The 23811-nt window shown below is 37.2% G+C and overlaps 1 long non-coding RNA gene across 1 annotated transcript in view; it reads right to left on the reverse strand.

Moving 5' to 3' along the window:
- Positions 1-1648: 1648 nt before the first annotated feature.
- The window catches only part of LOC123384405, a 35833-nt gene continuing 13670 nt past the window's right edge, over positions 1649-23811 (reverse strand). Inside the window, exon 4 of the long non-coding RNA XR_006595446.1 lies at positions 1649-1989. This is a non-coding gene — a long non-coding RNA (uncharacterized LOC123384405). The remainder of the gene's footprint in view (positions 1990-23811) is intronic.

The raw sequence follows: 23811 nt of genomic DNA on the forward strand, positions 1-23811 counted from the left end.
AAGTTGTGCATTTGGAGCCTGGGTGCGCATATGGTTACATCATTTTTAAATTTATAGTGGAGAGAAAATCCCAGCAACACAATATTAGAGTTGCAAATGTAGGTGCACATAGAGGAGAAAATTCACCTTGAAAAGCTTTCTTCTGGCATCAGTTCAAAGGCATTAAACATATGGCAAAGTTCAACTGGGAATTGTTAAATGTTTACAATTACCTTCAGGTTAGGAGGCAAGAAGCTTCAAGTCGTTGCAATCACCAACTTTTCAGTAGAGTAGAATTGGCCAGTTATGACCACTGGATCTTACTGTTAAAGACACTCACTTCAACTTTCAAAACAAAACAAAACAAAACTGAAAAACATGAGCAATGAGAACTCATGAAATGTCCAATATCAGAGGTGTCCTTGATTAGTTTTCCAGAAAAAGCAGAGCCCAACATGACAATTTCCATGCTGGTGCTTTGTTTCCATGCTTGAACTTGATCCAGAAAGCACAGGAATGGGGTACTGGGATGTGAAACAGGAGAAGAGAGAAAGTTGCTGCAAGTACACATTGTGGAACTGATCACTGTGGTCTGTCAGCAATGGGGGTTTTATTTCTCTGGGGTCTTTCTGGAGAGCTATGAATACTGCATCTGTCAGAAAACAATAGGGATAGAAGAGGGGAGCACTCATGTACTAGCTTCCATCTTCCTTTGGTGAAGGGTAAGTGCATGGCTTGTTAGCACCCTGGGCCTTCCAGTTCGAACTTTGTCATTACAACCGAGGGGGTTCTTGGAGGAAATGCACATAAAGACAGAAAAGTCTGTGGCCAAAAAGCAGGAGAGGCACAGTACCCCAAGGGGAGATGCTGTAGGTTTACACCTGTGTGGTTCAATGACAAGAAGATAGACAGACAGACAGAGGTGTTGTTCGTGGAGCAAGAAAGGAATCTGAGATACACTGTGGGAGGATCCTCAGGACATGTTATTTTATACATTTTGTTATTTTAAAACCATGTCTTAGTAGTAGGATGGAAAGGAGAGATTTCTCACGCTACCTATCATGGACTGGACCAGATAGAAGCATTTCATCATGGTTTTTTTGCATGTTTTCTCTGTAAGATAGAGGCTCACCCTGTATATTTGTATATTCTTTCAGCAAAGAAAGTGTGAGGGATCTAGTTTTTCCTCATTTGGTGACCTGAGGAGCATCTCAGTGATTGGTGTTATCTTGCCTCTATGTACGTGGATAAAGACAGAAGGAGAATGGAGATGGATATTGAACCAGATGGGTTGATGCCATATTCTAGTGAAAAGACACCTGGAGTCTGCAGACTTCTCTCCACAGAGGTAAGATTGTTGACATTTACTGACTTCAAAGGTTCAATAAAGACTTGGAGAATTTGGGTGGCTCAGATTGTCTGACTCTCGATTTTGGCTCAGGTCATGATCTCCCCATTCGTGAGATTGAACCCTGCATCAGGTACTGTGCTGACAGCAGCGAACCTTCTTAGGATTCTCTCTCTCCATCTCTCTCTGACCCTCCTCTGCTCATGCTCTCTCTCTCTCTCTCTGTCTCAAAATAAATAAATATTAAAAAAAGACTGTACATATATACAGATGCACACACACGCACACACATGCACACATATGCACATTCTCTCTGTGTCCTTCCATCAGATATCAAAGTTCTTTTAAATCTTTGTACGGACTTTTATGGTGGAATTTGGAGACACTAAATGATAAATCTGTGCTTATCTTTGAGATGTTTACCTTAATGTAAAAGAAAAATCTGAAAGTCTTCTTAGGTGGAGGATGAAGTGTCAGGATGCTACATTTTGTTTTCTTCCTTCCAAAAAGAGAGGGCACTATTTTGCTCTCGCAACCACCTGTGCTAAAACCTGGTTATGAGATCAGTTGTTAGATGATTTGCATTACTTCTCCCCAAATTGTTTGCACATGTCTGTCATTGTAGAAAGAAGGGCTTTCTTCCTTGTTATAATGAATCAGTTCTGCAAAGATAAGGAGGGATAAGATAAGGTTTGTACCCTTGAAATTCTACTTTGTAGGAAATAACCAATTTTGATATGCCACAGGACATATTTAAAAATCGCTTGTTAACTTGGTATGCTGAAATTACCTAGCGTGAAGGTGATTACATATTAATTTTGGGAAGCTCAACATAGGTTGGAACAGATTTAATCCTGTATTTGCTGTATTCATTAGTTATCTTGTCTTAGTTGTACAATAAGTTTATTTCTACTTCCTCTAAAACAGGCTATATTATGTGTGGAGTGGGCATGACAGGTTTAGAGTCAGACAGACCTGTGTTTCCATACTGTTTCTGCTGCATACTAGGTGGGCAGTTTATGTATTCATTAGCCTCCATGTCCTCATCTGTAAAATGGAAACATTAATATCCACTAGGCAGGGTTGTTATAAGGATTTCTGGAAATGTATATAGGTATTCTAAGATAATATATGGCACTAGAAAAAATCAGTGACAGTGATGAGTTAGCCTGTTAAGGATAATCTACTGTTGGTCTATGGGGGAAGAGAGGCTGGGGCCTGCAGGCAAATATTTTCCAATCAAATCTAATTCATTGGTATTCTCCTAAGCATTTTTGTAGGGCCCATCTATCCCTTGACAATTTTCTTATGTACGAGTTCTCAGAAGCAAGGAGATAAATGCAAAGTGAAATGTGGACCTCCAAGTGAATTAAAGCATCTGTCAGTGTGATCAGCTCCAAATCGAAAAGTAAACTTAATTAAAAAGAAAAGAAAACTCTTGTTGCTGCCATAATGAAATTCAGGGTTTCAAGGCTGACAAAGAGAAAGCTGTACTGAAAGGCTCATAATTAAATGATAGGATAAAATTATCACAGGATGTTTACTCTGCATCTTTGCTCATATTTATTTATTTTTTTGCCTTCTAAAAATAGAAGCTGTAAAATTGAGTACACAATTAAATTATACCTGTTGTGCCCCCAATTAACCAAATCCTGGCACATTTCAATTTGTGTGTTCCAGCTGTGTGCATCAAAAAGGAGCTAGGAAATGTCTCCTATAAGCTTGTTTTCTGGCACAAGATTTAAAGACCTGGCTGGTTAATAGCTCTCTGAACTCCTTCTGGCCTGTCTTGCTGGCTTTGAAGGTCAAGCAAGAGGCTGAAATGTGAATTTGCAAATGAAATATGAAATATGCACCTTGAAGTTTGGTGAAGACAGGGATGGTGGCTGGGGCTGAGAGGAAATCATGAGATTGCAAAGGGTTAGCAGTGATTAAAATTCAGATGGCAGCATTGGTTTCTACTGAGCAAATGTTTTAAACATGATGGCAATAATAGATACTCAGTTACCCACCACTCATTGAACGTATGCTAACATTATGGCATTTTTTGTTTAGTATTTTTAAAGAAATGCAATTAAAAAATTCTAGCTTAAGCTTCCACCTTATATCTGTCCTTTATCACTTTCTTTCTACTCAAAGTGCTATTAAGAAATAAATATATGAGATTAGCATGCATGTTTGAAATATATATGTATGCAATCATGCACATTATGTAGTGTGTTCTTGTGTGTACATTCACTTATATAAATGAAATGCTCCTATGTGGGCGCACAGAGACATAGAGAAGATGTTCATCACAGCCTTGCTGTAATAGCTACAAATTGAAAATAACCAGTATACTCACCTATAAAGCATTGGTAACTTAAACTGTAGTGTATTCATACCATGAAATGTTTTCTAATAGTTTACATGAATGAACCAGATGTGTGTACTAATAGAAATATATTTCAAAAATATAATTTTGAGTGAAAAAAGTTGCATTTTAGTTTTTAAGTAAATAACATCAGGAAAGGAAGACTGGATGGGAAACCCCTTGCATCTGTGTGTGAGAGAGAGACAGGTAGAAGCTCACCAACCAGGGCATTTAGATGGCCCTTTCAGTTTTTCTTACAGGTAGGTATATCCATGAGTTATGCTCAGTGTTATACTGGAGAGGTCTCCTTTACCATTTTCTAACTTGATTCATTCAAACCTCTTTTGGGACCCTCCACACATTCTCTCCCACTCCTAGACAGATGCAGAGGATCCAGTAGAAGATTCTGCAGCCCTAGGATATGTGGTGGAGGGGAGCCCACCTGTAACATGCACCTGTAACATGCACACTGTTGTGTGAGATGGGCAAGAAGCAAACCTTCATTGTGTGAAGCCACTGATATTTTATGATTATTGATTCTTCTGGCATGTTCGGTGTGTTTATTATAAAACTGTTTCTAAGTCACTTCTCAAGGAGCCACCATGAATGTTCAGGGCATTGATGAACAATTTGGAGAAAGGGTGGTCACAAAGGAGGACAGATAAGCCCTGATTCTTCTCTCTGGGAAGAATGTTCCACATAGTTTTTGGCTCTGCCTTTGATTTTGTTTTCTATCACCTTCTTTGGCTACATCTGAAGTGGGTCTATGGTTTCCTTGGGTCTTGCATAGCATTATCGGCCCCTCTGTTAGTTCACATAGATTTCTGTAACCTGTAATAATAGGCTTTTTTTAGTTCAGACTTATGCTTTCTCTGGCAACACATTTCCCTAAAAAATGTAGAAGGTGTACAGTGTAATTGCATCCTGTCAGTTCTTTTTAAAAATTTTTTTTACATTTATTTATTTTTGAGAAGCAGAGAGAAACACAGCGTGAGTGGGGGAGGGGCAGAAGAGAGAGAGAAGGAGACACAGAATGCAAAGCAAGCTCCAAGCTCTAAGCAAGCTGTCAGCACAGAATCCTACATGGGGCTCAAACCCATGAACCATGAGATCATGACCTGAGCCAAAGTCAGACGCTTAACCGACTGAGCCACCCAGGAGGCCCTGCATCCTGTCAGTTCTATATGTCAACAATCACATCTTTATATTTATATTTATAATATAATTTCTATTCATTTTATAAACATATATATTTAAATATATAATTACTTGTGTGTTTCCCCCTACCTTACTTTAAATTATAAATTAAATTATTTAAATTATTTATTAAATCCTTTAAGAATAGGGCTTGAATGGGAAGGCCACAAACTTAATCTAATACTTGCCCTGGGTTATTTTATCTAGCTGGGATTGTTTAATGTGCCATTTTCATTCAAATTATTTGTTTTTATTTTTATTTTTTTAATTTATTTTAATGTTTATTTAGTTTGAGAGACAGAGACAGAGAATGAGGAGTGGAGGGGCAGAGAAAGAGGGAGACACAGAATTCAAAGCAAGCTCCAGGCTCTGAGCTGTCAGCACAGAGCCTGTCGTGGGACTCGAGGTCACAAACATGCTCTCACAAGCGAGATCATGACCTGAGCCAAAGTTGGATGCTTAACTGGCTGAGCCACTCAGCTGCCCCTCAAATTATTTGTTTTTAATGTACTCCTTTAAAATAATAATTTTAGACTTGCAGAAATAGTGGAGAATTTCCATATAACTTTCCTCCAGCTTCCCCTAATGTTAACATCTTGGATAACCATAGCACAAATATGGAAACTAGGAAGGAATTAACACTGATACTACTAAGTAATCTACAGAACCTCATAAGTTACTAGTTTTTCCAGTAGTGTCCTTTTTTCTGGGCTAAGACCCAATTGAGGATGATTTCACATTTTATATAATTGCCACAATTCCTTGACCTCCAAAAATCTGTGTTTGTTTTCATGTTTTTCTTTTCTGATAATCTACTTTTGTAGTGTACTGATAAGCTATTTTGTAGAATGTCACTCAATTTGACTATGTCTGATGTTTTCTCATGATTAGGTTCAAGTTATATATTTTTAGCAAGAATATATCAGAAAAGATGTTCTCTTCTCAGTGCATCATCAAGGGGGCAGGATGTAGATATGTGTCTTTACTGATGATATTAATTTTCATCACTTGGTTAAGGTAATATTTTCAGGGTTTCTCCACTATAAAGTTACCATCTTTCCCTTTTCAATGAATCAATACTCTGGAGGTAACACTCTGAGGCTAGTCAAATACGCTTTTTCTCATCATATATTTACCTACTTATGTTAGTATTCATTGATGACTTTTGCCTACAGTAGTTATTACTGTGTACTGGTGTAATGGTAGTTTTCCTGTTTTTTTTTTAATCCTTTTACATTTATATATTATCATTCTACTGTTAGGCAGAGCTCTCCTTCTTCCTTAAGTATGTATTTGAATGTTGACTTATATCAGTAATATAGTCAAGGATATTTATTCTATCTATAGATATAACACAATACAATCATTATTAATTTTGTGGCTCAGATTATTCCAGATTTTGCCGATGAGAATTTCTTCAAGTTGTTTCTGTATCCTTTCAATATGCTCTGATCTTTGTTGAGCATTTCCTTACTTTAAAGTACACATAATGTTTGGGCTCATTTTGTATTTTACTTTTCCCAGTTCCAGACCCAGTCATTTCTACAAGGAGCTCTGGTTTCTTTGATCAGAGAATCATAGTTAGAAACTAAGACTTGAGTGATAGATATATTTTTTTGCTGTATTAGAATATCATTGCATCTAGGCCTTCCCAGTAGAAATAACTAGGAAATGTATGTAGTTTTTCTAACACAAACACATATACACACATCTCTATTTCTGTTTGGATATATATGCATATATATTAAAACCACAAATTCATATTGCTAACGCTGATTCTATTCCAACACCACAGTTTCATTACAGCCTTCCTCCTTTCAGTATTTGAAACTTTTTTACAATTCAGTATTTCAGTATTGTGACGTCTTTCTGCAACAGTGAGATACCTGTTTTTTATTACCCATAATGTATTTGCACATTTTTTTCAATACTTAGCATAAATGTAAAACTAACGCTTTGAGAAAGATTAACTAGATTAAAATATTTGTGTACAGTTCTTTTTGTCATAAGCTTTAGAGTACACAATTGAACTACTTTTTTTTCATAGTTATTTAAGCTAAGTTCTTTTCCTTCCCACCCCCTTTCATTGTGATTATGTAATTATGTAATTTATTTGTAAAACAGATTCATTTGTTACATCTGGTATTCAATTTGGGTTTCATCCACATCCTGGTTAAATTCACCTTATCATTTTGATTGTATGTAAAACATTACCATCATTCTAAAAGCCAAAGCTATTAGAAAAAGATGTACGGAGAGAAATGTCACTAATCCCCTATTCTGTTCCCTCTCTGCAGGTAACCAATCTCATTAATTTCTGATCCATACTTCCTTCAGTTCTTTTACACAAAATGAAGAGACATATGTAAGTTTTCATATATCCCCTCCTTTCTTACATGAAAAGGAACTACAATACCGGTACTCTTTCAGAGTTCTGTTTTCATTTACTAGTACATCAAAGAAATCATAGAGGTCTTCCACATCTTTTTGTTTTTGTTTTTGTTTTTTACAGTTGCAGAGTACTCCATTTTGTGGCTGCATCATTATTGATTGAACTGTTCTTCAATGTATGAATATTAATTGAGTATTCAATACATTCATACATTCATACAATATTCATTCATTTGTGGGTAAAATCACTGCCACAATGAATAGCTTTGTAAATGTATATTTTCACACTGTTGAAGGTGTATCTTTAGTGTAAATTGCTAGAAGTCATATCAAAACTTAAATGTAATGGATCAAAACATAAATGCACTTATAGTTTTGTTAAGTATTGGCAAATTCTTCTCCACAATGGTTCTTCTTGCTTACATTTCTATCAGCAATATACAGAAGGTCCTAATTCTTTTTTTTTTTTTCAACGTTTATTTATTTTTGGGACAGAGAGAGACAGAGCATGAACGGGGGAGGGGCAGAGAGAGAGGGAGACACAGAACCGGAAACAGGCTCCAGGCTCTGAGCCATCAGCCCAGAGCCGAAGCGGGGCTCGAACTCATGGACCGCGAGATCGTGACCTGGCTGAAGTCGGACGCTTAACCGACTGCGCCACCCAGGCGCCCCAGAAGGTCCTAATTCTTAACAGCCACATAAATAGGCTATATTGTCATCCTTTTTCATTTCCTCCAATCATCATTTCAAGGTGTCAGTGTTGTTTTATTTTGCATTTATCTATCTGTAACTTTGAATATTTTTGAAATGCTAAGAGCCATTTTTATATCTCTGTATATATGCATGTGTGTGAATTGTCTGTTCACGTGTTTTCTCACTTGTTTTTCTGTCAAGACTTTGATAATTTGTCCCTCAATTTTTTTTCCTCAAATTTTTTATGCAAACAAAAATGATGGTATAATGTAGAGGTTCATTTGACAAACTCTTTCTAGCAGCTACATTCCCAGCAGTGTACTGGTATTATAGCATAAAGGAAGACAGAGTCTGTTATGCCCAGAATTCGTGATCCCCAAATACCACCAGGGAGTCGAGTCCCATGTAAAAGCAAAAGAGCCTTTATTCGAGCTAGCTCGAGCTCAATCCCCTACCTGCACCGATGCAGCGGTGACATACCAGGGAGAGAGAGCAAGTTTCAAAAGGACAAATGTTTTATTGGGGCCTAGGGGCAGTTGGTGAGATAATGGCTGTGGCCTTAGCCGATTGGCTGGGGAAGGGTCCCAGTCCTGTTAGGTGGGTGAGGGGGGTGGTTACTCAAGGGAAGGAGGCGTGGTCAAGGTGAAGGACACAGAACAAGATGGAGTTGGCTGGCGTAGGCCCGCCCTTTCAAGTCCTTCATAGAACATTGGTCTGGTGGAAGAGACAAAGGTTGAGCACTTTATTTTTTTAACTAAATTTGTATTTTGAGATAACTGTAGATTCACATTCAGTAATAAGATATAGAGAGATCCTGGGTAACCTTTACCCAGTTTTCCACGATGGCATGTTCTTCAAAACTGTAGTAAAATACCACAGAGTATTGACATTAAGAGTCAAGACACAGAACATCACTACCAGATTTTATCTTGTGCTTTTATAGCCACATCCATTTTCATTTTGTCTTCATTTTTTTAAGTTAATTTATTTACTATTGAAGGGGGAGGGGCAGAGGGAGAGAGTCCCAAGCAGGCTGTTAGCACAGCATGCAACATGGAGCTAGATCTCACCAACTGTGGGGTCATGATCTGAGCTGAAATCAAGAGTCTGACACTTAGCCAGTTGAGCCACTCAGGCACCCTGTCTTCACTTCTGTCTTCATCCCTAAGTTAAGCATGACTCTATTCTCCATTTTATCATGTTGCCATTTCAATAACATTATACAAATGGGATTATGTAGTCAGCACCATTTGGGGGTTGGATTTTCCACTTAGAATAATGCTCCGGAAGCTAATTCAGGTATTTGCATGTATCAATACTTTATATCTTTTGATCTACAGTTAAATGCTCTACCACTGACCATATCCTTTGCTCTAATACTTCACTTCTTTTGATTGCTGAGTAGGATTGTATGATAAGTACATTTAGCCATTAACACTTTATCTAGCCATTCATCCAGTGAAAGACAACAGAATTGTTCCTAGTTTTGGGCTACTATGAATAAAGCTGCTATGAATATTCACGTTCCAGTTTTTGTGTGAACTTGTCTTCATTTCTCTGAGGTAAATGCCCAGGAATGAAATTCTGAGTCATATGGTAGTTGCATAATTATTTTTTGAAGACATTCCCAAGCTGCCTTCCAAGGTGATTCTTCCATTTTATATTCCCACCAGCAGTATACAAGTGACAGTTTCTCCATATTTTTGCCAGCATTTGGTGTCCTATTGTTTATTTTCACCATTCTGTAATAGAACATCTCATTGCATTTATCTAATGGCTAGTGATGTTAAACATCTTATGTGCTTATTTGCCATTTGTAGATTCTTTTCAGTGGAATGTTACTTTATGGCTAGTGTCCCTGTTCTAAGGGAATTGTTTGTTTACTAAGTGTTCAGTTTTGAGATATCCATATCTCTACATGTCTATGTCTAATCTATATCATCGGTCTATAGCTATAGATAGAAATATTATAGGGGAGCCAGGGTAACTTAGGTAAGCATCGAAATCTTGACTTTTGCTGAGGTCATGATATCATGGTTTGTGGGATCTAGCCACTGACAACAAGGAGCCTGCCTGGGATTTTTTCTTTCCCTCTCTCTCTGCCCCTCCCCCACTTGAGTGATCTCTCTGTCTCAATAAATAAATAACCATTAAAAAAAGAAATATTATAGATATTAGTCCTTTGATATGTAGATTGCAAAATTTTCTCCTACTCTATATTTTGTTTCTTCATTCTCTTAATGGTATCTTTCACAGAGCAAAATTTTGCATTTTGATAAGGTCCATTTTATCACTTTGTCTTTTGATTGATGATGCTTTTGGTGTCAAATCTAAGAATTCATCTGCTCTTAGATTACAAAGAGTTTCTTCTATGTTGTTCTCCAAAGGTTTTATAGTTTATGTTTCACATGTAACTCCATGATTCATTTATCCATTTGGGGTTTGTTATTTTATAAAGTGTGAATCATAGGTCCAGGTTCTTCTTGGGTTTGTTTTTGTTGTGTTTTGTTTTTTTCCATGGATTTCCAGTTGCTCCAGCATTTGTTTAATAGTATATTTTTCCACTGAATGGCTTTTGCACCTCGTTGAAAATCATTTCAACTGTTTATGTGGACTTATTTCAGGATTCTCTGTTCTATTTCATTGATCTCTGTGTCCTTACCTCTGCCAATTCCACAGTGATTACTATAGCCATGTAATAAGTCTTAAAACCAATTAGACTAATTACTTTCATTTTATTATTTTTTAAAAATTTGTTGCTATAGTTACTTTGCCTTTCTACATAAATTTTAGAATATTCTTGTCTATACCTAGAAAAATATCTTTCCAGGATTTTGATAGAAATTGTGTTAAACTTGTGTATCAATTTGGGGAGAATTGACTTCTTTACCATACTGAATTTTCCAATTTTTGAACTTGACATGTCCGGTTTTTTATTTATTTATTTATTTATTTATTTATTTATTTATTTATTTATTATTTTTTAAACATGAAATTTGTTGTTAAATCGGTTTCTATGCAACACCCAGTGCTCATCCCAACAGGTGTCTTCCTCAATACCCATCACCCACCCTCCCCCCCACCCCCCCATCAAACCTTCAGTTTGTTCTCAGTTTTTAAGAATCTCTTATGTTTAAGAGTCTCTTATGCTCCCTCCCTCTCTAACCTTTTTTTTTCCTTCCCCCCCGCCATGGTCTTCTCTTAAGTTTCTCAGGATCCATGTAAGACTGAAAACATATGGTATCTGTCTTTCTCTGTATGACTTATTTCACTTAGCATAACACTCTCCAGTTCCATCCATGTTGCTACAAAAGGCCATATTTCATTATTTCTCATTGCCATGTAGGTGGTGTCTGGGTGGCTCAGTTGGTTAAGCATCTGACTTTGGCTCAGGTCATGATCTCATGGTCCTTCAATTTATTTACTTCTTCTTTGATTTCTTTGATCAATGTTTATAGTTTTCAGCATATAAGTTCTGTGTATGTTTGTTAGATTATAATTAGTTAGGTTATATATATATATATAATTGGTTAGGTTATATTTATAGGTTGTAAATATTTCATTTATTTTGAGTGGTTATAAATAGCATTTTTAAAACTTCAGTGCCCACATGTTTATTGCATATATTTGTGTGTATTTAAATATATATACACACAAAATTGATTTTTTAAATGTTTATTTTGTGCCCTGTGGACATGCTAAACTCACTTATTGGTTATGAAAGGGTTTTCGTTTTTGGAATTTTGGAAAATTCTTTGGAATTTTCTATGTAGACAGTCATGTCATCACCAAATAGACAGTTTTATTTTTACTTTTCTGATCTGTATGCCTTTTATTTCCTCATCTTATCTTATTGCACTGGCTACAACCTCCAGCACAATGATCAATCAAAGTGGTCTTCTATTTTCTGTAAGGCATTATATAGATTTCCTGTTAATTTTTTATACCTTATTTAGACTTCTGTAGTGAAACCATCTAGGCTTGAAAGTTTTTTGGAAGGGGGAATATTTAAATTATAAATTCAATTTTCTTAATATTTATAGGGCTATTCAAATTACGTATTTTATATTGAATGAATTGTGGTTTTTAGTTACCTGGCTTAAAGGGGTCCAGTAACCTTTCCTTCAAGGGGCAGTAAAGGATTGCTAGAGCATGACTTCTTGAAGGGGAGGTAACTGGAGTGAGGACCACCTTGAGCCAGGAACATCTAAAGGAGGAAAGGGAACCAGAGAAAATCATGGAAGAAAATAGTCTCCCAAGTGAACACTTTTTATCTTTTCAGAAAGAACACAACTTTCTTTTTTTTTATTTTTATTTTTATTTTTTTTAATGTATGAAATTTATTGACAAATTGGTTTCCATACAACACCCAGTGCTCATCCCAAAAGGTGCCTTCCTCAATACCCATCACCCACCCTCTCCTCCCTCCCACCCCCCATCAACCCTCAGTTTGTTCTCAGTTTTTAATAGTCTCTTATGCTTTGGCTCTCTCCCACTCTAACCTCTTTTTTTTTTTTCCTTCCCCTCCCCCATGGGTTCCTGTTAAGTTTCTCAGGATCCACATAAGAGTGAAAACATATGGTATCTGTCTTTCTCTGTATGGCTTATTTCACTTAACATCACACTCTCCAGTTCCATCCACGTTGCTACAAAAGGCCATATTTCATTTTTTCTCATTGCCACGTAGTATTCCATTGTGTATATAAACCACAATTTCTTTATCCATTCATCAGTTGATGGACATTTAGGCTCTTTCCATAATTTGGCTATTGTTGAGAGTGCTGCTATGAACATTGGGGTACAAGTGGACCTATGCATCAGTACTCCTGTATCCCTTGGATAAATTCCGAGCAGTGCTATTGCTGGGTCATAGGGTAGGTCTATTTTTAATTTTCTGAGGAACCTCCACACTGCTTTCCAGAGTGGCTGCACCAGTTTGCATTCCCACCAACAGTGCAAGAGGGTTCCCGATTCTCCACATCCTCTCCAGCATCTATAGTCTCCTGATTTGTTCATTTTGGCCACTCTGACTGGCGTGAGGTGATACCTGAGTGTGGTTTTGATTTGTATTTCCCTGATGAGGAGCGACGCTGAACATCTTTTCATGTGCCTGTTGGCCATCCGGATGTCTTCTTTAGAGAAGTGTCTATTCATGTTTTCTGCCCATTTCTTCACTGGGTTATTTGTTTTTCGGGTGTGGAGTTTGGTGAGCTCTTTATAGATTTTGGATACTAGCCCTTTGTCCGATATGTCATTTGCGAATATCTTTTCCCATTCCGTTGGTTGCCTTTTAGTTTTGTTGGTTGTTTCCTTTGCTGTGCAGAAGCTTTTTATCTTCATAAGGTCCCAGTAATTCACTTTTGCTTTTAATTCCCTTGCCTTTGGGGATGTGTCGAGTAAGAGATTGCTACGGCTGAGGTCAGAGAGGTCTTTTCCTGCTTTCTCCTCTAGAGTTTTGATGGTTTCCTGTCTCACATTCAGGTCCTTTATCCATTTTGAGTTTATTTTTGTGAATGGTGTGAGAAAGTGGTCTAGTTTCAACCTTCTGCATGTTGCTGTCCAGTTCTCCCAGCACCATTTGTTAAAGAGGCTGTCTTTTTTCCATTGGATGTTCTTTCCTGCTTTGTCAAAGATGAGTTGGCCATACGTTTGTGGGTCTAGTTCTGGGGTTTCTATTCTATTCCATTGGTCTATGTGTCTGTTTTTGTGCCAATACCATGCTGTCTTGATGATGACAGCTTTGTAGTAGAGGCTAAAGTCTGGGATTGTGATGCCTCCTGCTTTGGTCTTCTTCTTCAAAATTACTTTGGCTATTCGGGGCCTTTTGTGGTTCCATATGAATTTTAGGATTGCTTGTTCTAGTTTCGAGAAGAATGCTGGTGCAATTTTGATTGGGATTGCATTGAATGTGTAGATAGCTTTGGGTAGTATTGACATTTTGACAATATTTATTCTTCCAATCCATGAGCAGGGAATGTCTTTCCATTTCTTTAAATCTTCTTCAATTTCCTTCATAAGCTTTCTATAGTTTTCAGCATACAGATCCTTTACATCTTTGGTTAGATTTATTCCTAGGTATTTTATGCTTCTTGGTGCAATTGTGAATGGGATCAGTTTCTTTATTTGTCTTTCTGTTGCTTCATTGTTAGTGTATAAGAATGCAACTGATTTCTGTACATTGATTTTGTATCCTGCAACTTTGCTGAATTCCTGTATCAGTTCTAGCAGACTTTTGGTGGAGTCTATCGGATTTTCCATGTATAATATCATGTCATCTGCAAAAAGCGAAAGCTTGACTTCATCTTTGCCAATTTGGATGCCTTTGATTTCCTTTTGTTGTCTGATTGCTGATGCTAGAACTTCCAGCACTATGTTAAACAGCAGCGGTGAGAGTGGGCATCCCTGTCGCGTTCCTGATCTCAGGGAGAAAGCTCTCAGTTTTTCCCCGTTGAGGATGATGTTAGCTGTGGGCTTTTCATAAATGGCTTTTATGATCTTTAAGTATGTTCCTTCTATCCCGACTTTCTCAAGGGTTTTTATTAAGAAAGGGTGCTGGATTTTGTCAAAGGCCTTTTCTGCATCGATTGACAGGATCATATGGTTCTTCTCTTTTTTTTTGTTAATGTGATGTATCACGTTGATTGATTTGTGAATGTTGAACCAGCCCTGCATCCCAGGAATGAATCCCACTTGATCATGGTGAAGAATTCTTTTTATATGCCGTTGAATTCGATTTGCTAATATCTTATTGAGAATTTTTGCATCCATATTCATCAGGGATATTGGCCTGTAGTTCTCTTTTTTTACTGGGTCTCTGTCTGGTTTAGGAATCAAAGTGATACTGGCTTCATAGAATGGGTCTGGAAGGTTTCCTTCCTTTTCTATTTCTTGGAATAGCTTGAGAAGGATAGGTATTATCTCTGCTTTAAACGTCTGGTACAACTCCCCTGGGAAGCCATCTGGTCCTGGACTCTTATTTGTTGGGAGATTTTTGATAACCGATTCAATTTCTTCGCTGGTTATGGGTCTGTTTAAGCTTTCTATTTCCTCCTGATTGAGTTTTGGAAGAGTATGGGTGTTCAGGAATTTGTCCATTTCTTCCAGGTTGTCCAATTTGTTGGCATATAATTTTTCATAGTATTCCCTGATAATTGTTTGTATCTCTGAGGGATTGGTTGTAATAATTCCATTTTCATTCATGATTTTATCTATTTGGGTCATCTCCCTTTTCTTTTTGAGAAGCCTGGCTAGAGGTTTGTCAATTTTGTTTATTTTTTCAAAAAACCAACTCTTGGTTTTGTTGATCTGCTCTACAGTTTTTTGTTAGATTCTATATTGTTTATTTCTGCTCTGATCTTTATTATTTCTCTTCTTCTGCTGGGTTTAGGCTGCCTTTGCTGTTCTGCTTCTATTTCCTTTAGGTGTGCTGTTAAATTTTGTATTTGGGATTTTTCTTGTTTCTGGAGATAGGCCTCGATTGCAATGTATTTTCCTCTCAGGACTGCCTTCACTGCGTCCCAAAGAGTTTGGATTGTTGTATTTTCATTTTCGTTTGTTTCCATATATTTTTTAATTTCTTCTCTAATTGCCTGGTTGACCCACTCATTCGTTAGTAGGGTGTTCTTTAACCTCCATGCTTTTGGAGGTTTTCCAGACTTTTTTCTGTGGTTGATTTCAAGCTTCATAGCATTGTGGTCTGAAAGTATGCATGGTATAATTTCAATTCTTGTAAACTTATGAAGGGCTGTTTTGTGACCCAGTATATGATCTATCTTGGAGAATGTTCCATGTGCACTCGAGAAGAAAGTATATTCTGTTGCTTTGGGATGTAGAGTTCTAAATATATCTGTCAAGTCCATCTGATCCAATGTCTCATTCAGGGCCCTTGTTTCTTTATTGACCGTGTGTCTAGATGATCTATCCATTTCTGTAAGTGGGGTGTTAAAGTCCCCTGCAATTACCACATTCTTATCAATAAGGTTGCTTATGTTTATGAGTAATTGTTTTATATATTTGGGGGCTCCGGTATTCGCCGCATAGACATTTATAATTGTTAGCTCTTCCTGATGGATAGACCCTGTAACTATTATATAATGTCCTTCTTCATCTCTTGTTACAGCCTTTAATTTAAAGTCTAGTTTGTCTGATATAAGTATGTCTACTCCAGCTTTCTTTTGGCTTCCAGTCGCATGATAAATAGTTCTCCATCCCCTCACTCTCAATCTAAAGGTGTCCTCAGGTCTAAAATGAGTCTCTTGTAGACAGCAAATAGATGGGTCTTGTTTTTTTATCCATTCTGATACCCTATGTCTTTTGATTGGCGCATTTAATCCATTTACATTCAGTGTTATTATAGAAAGATACGGGTTGAGAGTCATTGTGATGTCTGTATGTTTTATGCTTGTAGTGATGTCTCTGGGACTTTGTCTCACAGGGTCCCCCTTAGGATCTCTTGTAGGGCTGGTTTAGTGGTGACAAATTCCTTCAGTTTTTGTTTGTTTGGGAAGACCTTTATCTCTCCTTCTATTCTAAATGACAGACTTGCTGGATAAAGGATTCTCGGCTGCATATTTTTTCTGTCTAGCACCCTGAAAATCTCGTGCCAATTCTTTCTGGCCTGCCAAGTTTCAAAAGAGAGATCAGTCACGAGTCTTATAGGTCTCCCTTTATATGTGAGAGCACGTTTACCCCTTGCTGCTTTCAGAATTTTCTCTTTATCCTTGTATTTTGCCAGTTTCACTATGATATGTCGTGCAGAAGATCGATTCAAGTTACGTCTGAAGGGAGTTCTCTGTGCCTCTTGGATTTCAATGCCTTTTTCCTTCCCCAGTTCAGGGAAGTTCTCAGCTATTATTTCTTCAAGTACCCCTTCAGCACCTTTCCCTCTCTCTTCCTCCTCTGGGATACCAATTATGCGCATATTATTTCTTTTTAGTGTATCACTTAGTTCTCTAATTTTCCCCTCATACTCCTGGATTTTTTTATCTCTCTTTTTCTCAGCTTCCTCTTTTTCCATAACTTTATCTTCTAGTTCACCTATTCTCTCCTCTGTCTCTTCAAGCCGAGCTGTGGTGGTTTCCATTTTGTTATACATTTCGTTTAAAGCGTTTTTCAGCTCCTCGTGACTGTTCCTTAGTCCCTTGATCTCTGTAGCAAGAGATTCTCTGCTGTCCTGTATACTGTTTTCAAGCCCAGCGATTAATTTTATGACTATTATTCTAAATTCACTTTCTGTTATATTATTTAAATCCTTTTTGATCACTCATTAGCTGTTGTTATTTCCTGGAGATTCTTCTGAGGGGAATTCTTCCGCTTGGTCATTTTGGATAGTCCCTGGCGTGGTGAGGACCTGCAGGGCACTTCCCCTGTGCTGTGGTGTATAACTGGAGTTGGTGGGCGGGGCCGCAGTCAGACCTGATGTCTGCCCCCAGCCCACCGCTGGGGCCACAGTCAGACTGGTGTGTGCCTTCTCTTCCCCTCTCCTAGGGGCGGGATTCACTGTGGGGTGGTGTGGCCTGTCTGGGCTACTTGCACACTGCCAGGCTTGTGATGCTGGGGATCTGGCGTATTAGCTGGGGTGGGTAGGCAAGGTGCACAGGGGCAGGAGGGGCAGGCTTAGATCTCTTCCCCTGAGGTGATCCACTTCAGGAGGGGCCCTGTGGTAGCTGGAGGGAGTCAGATCCGCTGCCTGAGGTTTGGCTCCACAGAAGCACGGAGTTGGGTGTTTGCGCGGAGAGAGCAAGTTCCCTGGCAGGAACTGGTTCTCTTTGGGATTTTGGCTGGGGGATGGGCGGGGGAGATGGCGCTGGTGAGCGCCTTTGTTCCCCACCAAACTGAGCTCTGTCATCAGGGGGCTCAGCAGCTCTCCCTCCCTTTGTCCTCCAGCCTTCCCACTTTCCGAGCAGAGCTGTTAACTTATGACCTCCCAGAGGCTAAGTCGCGCTTGTTGTGGGAACACAGTCCGTCAGGCCCCTCCGCTTTTGCAAGCCAGACTCGGGGGCTCTGCTTGGCCGGCGAGCCGCCCCTCCGCCCCGGCTCCCTCCCGCCAGTCCGTGGAGCGCGCGCTGCCTCGCCGCCCTTCCTACCCTCTTCCGTGGGCCTCTCGTCTGCGTTTGGCTCCGGCTACTCCGTTCTGCTAATCCTCTGGCGGTTTTCTGGGTTATTTAGGCAGGTGTAGGTGGAATCTAAGTGATCAGCAGGACGTGCGGTGAGCCCAGAGTCCTCCTAAGCTGCCATCTTGCCGGTTCCTCAACACAACTTTCTGTGGTAATACCTCCCTTATCATACTACTTGCGTTGAACTCTCCATATTGCTTCTGTTCTAATTCCAGTTCTGCTAGTTGTGAGTGGTGGGACTTTTGGCAGTTATTTAACCCCTCTGTGCCTCAGTTTCTTCTCTCTAAAAATGGAAATAGTAGTAGTATTTTCTTCATGTGATTGTGTGAGAATTCAAATGAGTTCATAAATATGAAGTGTTTTAAAAGGTGCTAATGAGCATCTTGCTTTTCCAACATCATTAATTGAAAATGATTTATTTTTCTCCTTGAATTGCTTTGGCACCTTTTTTTTTTCTTCGTAGAATAACCTGTGACATATGTGTGGGTTTATTTCTAGACTCTTCTCACTTCTGCTGATCTATTTGTATATACTTTTGCAAATAGCACATGATCTTTATTACTCTTGCTTTAGAATAAGCTTGAAATCACAGAGTGTAAGTCCTCTAACATTATTTATCTTCTTCATTATTGTCTTGCTATTTGAGGTCATTTCCATTTTCATATAATTTTTGAAAAATGGCTTTCCAATTTCTATTGTTAAAATTGAATTTTGAATTGAATTTATGTATCAATTTGGAAGATAATTGACATTTTAACTAAATATAGAGTTTTTCAATCACAAACATGGTTCATATCTCTAATGTGTTCTAGATGTCTTACATATCTTTTGTTAAATGTATCCTAGGGGTTTTTTCTAACGCTACTAATAACTAAGATGTTTTAAACATCATTTTTTAGTTGTTTATTTGTAGTGGAAACAGAATCAGTATTTTGTACTTTAATCTTTTAACCTGTGATCTTGCTAAATTAATCTATTAGTTTGTGTGTTTGTAACCTATAAATCATGAAGAAAGCTTTACTTTTTAGTTCCCAATTTTTATACCTACTTAAGTCTTTTTCTCTTTCCTCCTTATTTATTCTCTCCCTCCTTATCTCTTTTTCTCTTCCTTTCTCCCTCCCCCACCTTATTGCTTTATAAGGCCTATGAATGCATTTTGAATAGAAGTGCTATGAGTAGACATTCTTGTGCTATCCCTAACCTTAAAGGATGAGGTTCAATATTTAACCTTTAAGAATATTGTTAAAAATATGAAGAATAATGAGAATAATCATGTTAACTGCAGGTTTTCAAAGACACCTTTTACCTTTGTATGTTTTCAAACTATATCCTTAAACTTGCTTTATTCTCTTGATATTTTATTTGTGAGGTTCATTCACGGTAGGTAGGTAGGTATAAATCTGTGCCTTTTTTCTCACTGCTATATAGGTCATTCTACAAAATTGTCACAAATTCTTTATTTATTCCCCTCTTAATTGATATTTATGAGATATCTACTGTTTTAAAAATACATGCAATGATCCTTTTATAATTCCTCTGAATCCTCTGTACACTTATTTTTTGCATAGTCCAAGAGTTGGAATTGCTAAGTAAAAGGTGTGTTCAGTTGACTTTAATATTTTTAGACAAAATTCTTCTGCAAAATGATTGCCCAGTGTATACTACACAAACTGTAAGAGTTCCATTGCTTCACAGCCTTACCAAACCTTGGTATTCTCAGACAATTTAAGTTAATTTTTACCCATCTGATGAGTATGACATTGTATCTCTTTGGACTTTAGATTCACATCCCTGGTTACTTTAGGGATCAAAAAATTTTTTTAAGTTTTAAATTGATTTAAATTTTAATTGATTTTCTGTTAATTCTGGCCAGTTGCCCACAGGGTTATTTGTATTTCTCTTAATGTTCATAGATTTTAAAAATATACACAAGATATAGATTCTTTGCCAACTATGTGTGATACCCCAATTATTGCAATCTATATTTTCTCTGAGTCCCTTCTCTGTCTCTCTCTTTTACACACACACACACACACCCACACACACAATTTCATGCTGCATTTTGATAAACAGAAGGTTTTATTCTTAAACGACCAAATTTGTCAATCTTCTTTCATGGATTTGTATTTCTTTTAAAAAATCCACTCTTGAGATTACAATGATGTTCCTCTATTTTGTTTTTAAAATTGTCAGGTTTGATTCTTCACATGAAATTCATGTTAGTTTATTTTGCAAATGAAGGATCCCGTTTCTTGTTTGGCCGTATTTATAAACAGTCTCCCCATCTCCTTGTATTGAATCTTCCATCTCTCCATGGTAGGTAGCCAGCTCTGCCACATGACAAGGGTTATAAAAGTCTTGTGTGTTTCTAGTCAGTCAGCCCTTGTGTTCTGTCTGTCCATTTGGCTGCAGTCCTTTTCTGTCTTGCTTACTATTTTTATTTTCTTCCCTTCTACATAAATTTTAGAATTCATATGTTGATTTCGGAAAGTTTGAGAAAAATAGTGTTGGAATTTTAACCGGGTTTACACTGAATTTTTTACATTAATTTGAAGAAAGTTGACAACTTTAGGACATCTTTCCATCTCTAGACATGGCATTTTGTTCTATTTAGGCCTACTTTAATTTATTTCAGTAAAACCCTGACATTTTATCCATCAAGTTTATATGCTTCTTTTGATAATTCATTCTTTATTATGTATAAAACATATCTTACATATATGATATATATAGTTATTTTAAATGGTATCTTCTAAAATTACATTTCATTTTGTTGATGGGGTATAGAAGTGCCATTGATTTTTAACATGTACATCATATCTGGCAAATTTGCTGAATCCCCTATTTATTTCTATGTTTTCCTTGTTAATTATCTTAGCTATTTTCTGAGAAAACAGAATGTTTGAATAATGGCAGTCTTTTCTTTTTCTTCCAATCCTTATATATTTAGGATTTTGTTTCCTATTAAAAAAAAAAACTTTCTTTGATGGTTATGACATATAGAGCAATGAATTTGGGTAAGATGATCTGTGATTTTTTGATAAGTGTGGGACTTGCATTATGGTGAGTGCATAGCCATCTTGTATACTGTTCCTCCTATGTGCTTGATTAGAGTGGGTTCTCACTCATTACTTGTGTGTCTTTATTAGACTGCCAGTACTAACTGCTCTTTTCAGATTTTCTGTATCCTCACAAACGTTTTTTTTTTTTATTTTGCTTGAAAGATATATTCCATTAGGTAGTGAATTTATCAGTTTCCTCTAAATTTCTGTAATTTTGTATTGTACACATTTTATTTTGTTTATATAGAAACTATGCTACAAGGAATCTTTTCATCTTCTTGAGATCTTATACCTCTGTATAGTCAACAGGGGCTGCCAGGACAAAACACCATAGACTGGTGGATTAAATAGCAGAAATTCATTTTTCACAGTTCTAGAGGACAACATGGTTGGGTTCTGATGAGGACCCTCTTTCTGCCTTGTGGATGGCCACTCTTTCCATGTCCTCACATGGCAGAGTGAGCAAGCATTCTGGGGTCTCTTTTTACAAAGGCACTAACTCTGTTATGAGGGCCCCAACCTCATGACATCACCTGAACCTCATCAGCTCCCAAAGGCCCTAACTCCTAACTCTTAATACTATCACCTTAGAGGCTAGAGTTCCAACATATGATTTGGGGAACACACAATTCAGTCCATGGCAACCTCTTATCTGTAATGATCCTCTTTCTTTCTTCCTAATAATTTTTTCCTTTCTAAAATACATGCTTCATCTGAAGGTCCCTGTGGTATTTATGTTTGGTGGTAGTATAGTATAATAATATAGTACATAGCTAAAAATTTAAAAAATAAAATTGACCTTCTTTTAAGTTTATTTTGAGAGACACAGGGAGAGAGAGAGAGACAGGGAACCCCAAGCAGGCTCCATACCATTAGCGTGGAGCACAATGCAGGGCCCGAACCCACAAACCATGAAATCATGACCTGAGCTAAAATCAAGTTGGTTGTTCAACTGACTAAGCCACAGAGATGCCCTAATAAGATTGAGTTTTTAATGAGAGTTTATTCATTTACATTTATTGTAATTACTCATATATTTGAAATAATTTTAATTTTTTTTCTTTTCATTTGATTATTTTGCTCTTAATTAAATTTTCTCCTTTTTGGTGGGGGTGGTACTTCATTGAGGTTTCATTGTTGTGCTGTATTTTCCACTCCTGGTTGGGAATGTATACAAGCTATTTCTGTTATTTCAATCATCAATCTTTTAGTTTTAAGTTGTAGAACCAGTGGAGTATGCAGTTGACTAAAAGCTTTCCCATCATCATGAATCATGCAAATACCTTCAACTAGTCAGTGTCTTTCTGACTTGCATGCTATTGTTAATCAGTATTTTGAGTATTTTGCCAATTTGGCAATACTATTTTGTATGAGATAGTATTTATAAAGATCTACCCACATGCTAAAAATTTCTTGCTCACTGTTCCTTTGTGCATTTCAGCTACTTTTTTTTCTGGATTTCTTTCTTCCTCTGCTATCTTTTTTACTTTGTTTAATAAGGGACAGTTGTTAGTAAACTTCAGATTTTTGTTTGAAAATAGAATTGTCATTTTTTAATAACTGCCTTACTGTTTATGTACTTTGGCCTGATAATTATTTTCTTTCCACATAGTGAATGTTGTATTCCACCATCTGCTGACTTCCTTTGATCTATTAAGAAGTCAGTCTCAATCCAGATAAAAAAAGATTTAAAAAAATATCTTTTTTATTTTATTTTTAAAAATAATCTCTGTACTCAACATGGGCTCAAACTCATGACCCCAAGATCAAGATTCGCATGCTCTTCCAACTGAGGCAGCCAGGTGTTCCCACTATTTATCTTTAACAGTTAATAAGTCTTAAGTCATGGGCAACTTGAGCTCCTCTCTTATACTTTGTTGTTGTGCAGTTTTGTTCTCCTATTTGTAATATTTTCCCTTTTACTTGTTCTCCTAAGACTGTAGTTCTTATTAAATCTAAGATTGCTTGACTTGCTTCAAATGTGGAAATGTCTCGCCAGTACATCCTTAGATATTTTATCTTCCGCATTCGATTTCTTCTCCTTATTCTGAAACTTACATTCAGTCTTCTCTGTCTATCCAACCTGTCTCTCTGCCTCTGTCCTATTTTTCACTTCTCTCTCTGATACATTCTTTGTATCTTTAAAGACACCCACTACTTCTACTTTCAGCAGCACCTAGTCCTTTAACCTATCCACAGAGTTTTTAATTTTATTTATTAGATGTTTTTCATCTCTAGAGTTTATGTATAGATAGTCTTCAAACCTGCCTGTCCTTCGTGGATAATATCTTACTTTTGGGTCATATTATCAATTCTCTGGTTTATTCCTTTAAGAAGCTTATTCGTGTTTATTTTTAATTTGTATGAAAGAATCCTAATATATCATGTCTCCAGGGGGCTATCTGTGCTCCTTATTCTTTTGGTCATTTATTGTTCATGTTTCATAATTTCAGATCTGGAGCTTATACTTGTCTAAACTCCATAATTTGTGTTTTCGTTTGCTGATCAGGGTATCTTGGTATATCTGCTGGCCACTTACTGTAATTTTGCAACTTTGTGTTTCCCAGACTGAATAGAAAGTATAAATTCAAACATCAAGTTCACCAGTGTAGGGCTGTGGTCTTGGATCCAGAGATAGACAAGGATCTTTTTCATACAGTTAGTTGAATTTTT

This window comes from Felis catus, chromosome A3 (genome assembly GCF_018350175.1).
Source record: "Felis catus isolate Fca126 chromosome A3, F.catus_Fca126_mat1.0, whole genome shotgun sequence".
In the NCBI taxonomy this organism is placed as follows: domain Eukaryota; kingdom Metazoa; phylum Chordata; class Mammalia; order Carnivora; family Felidae; genus Felis; species Felis catus.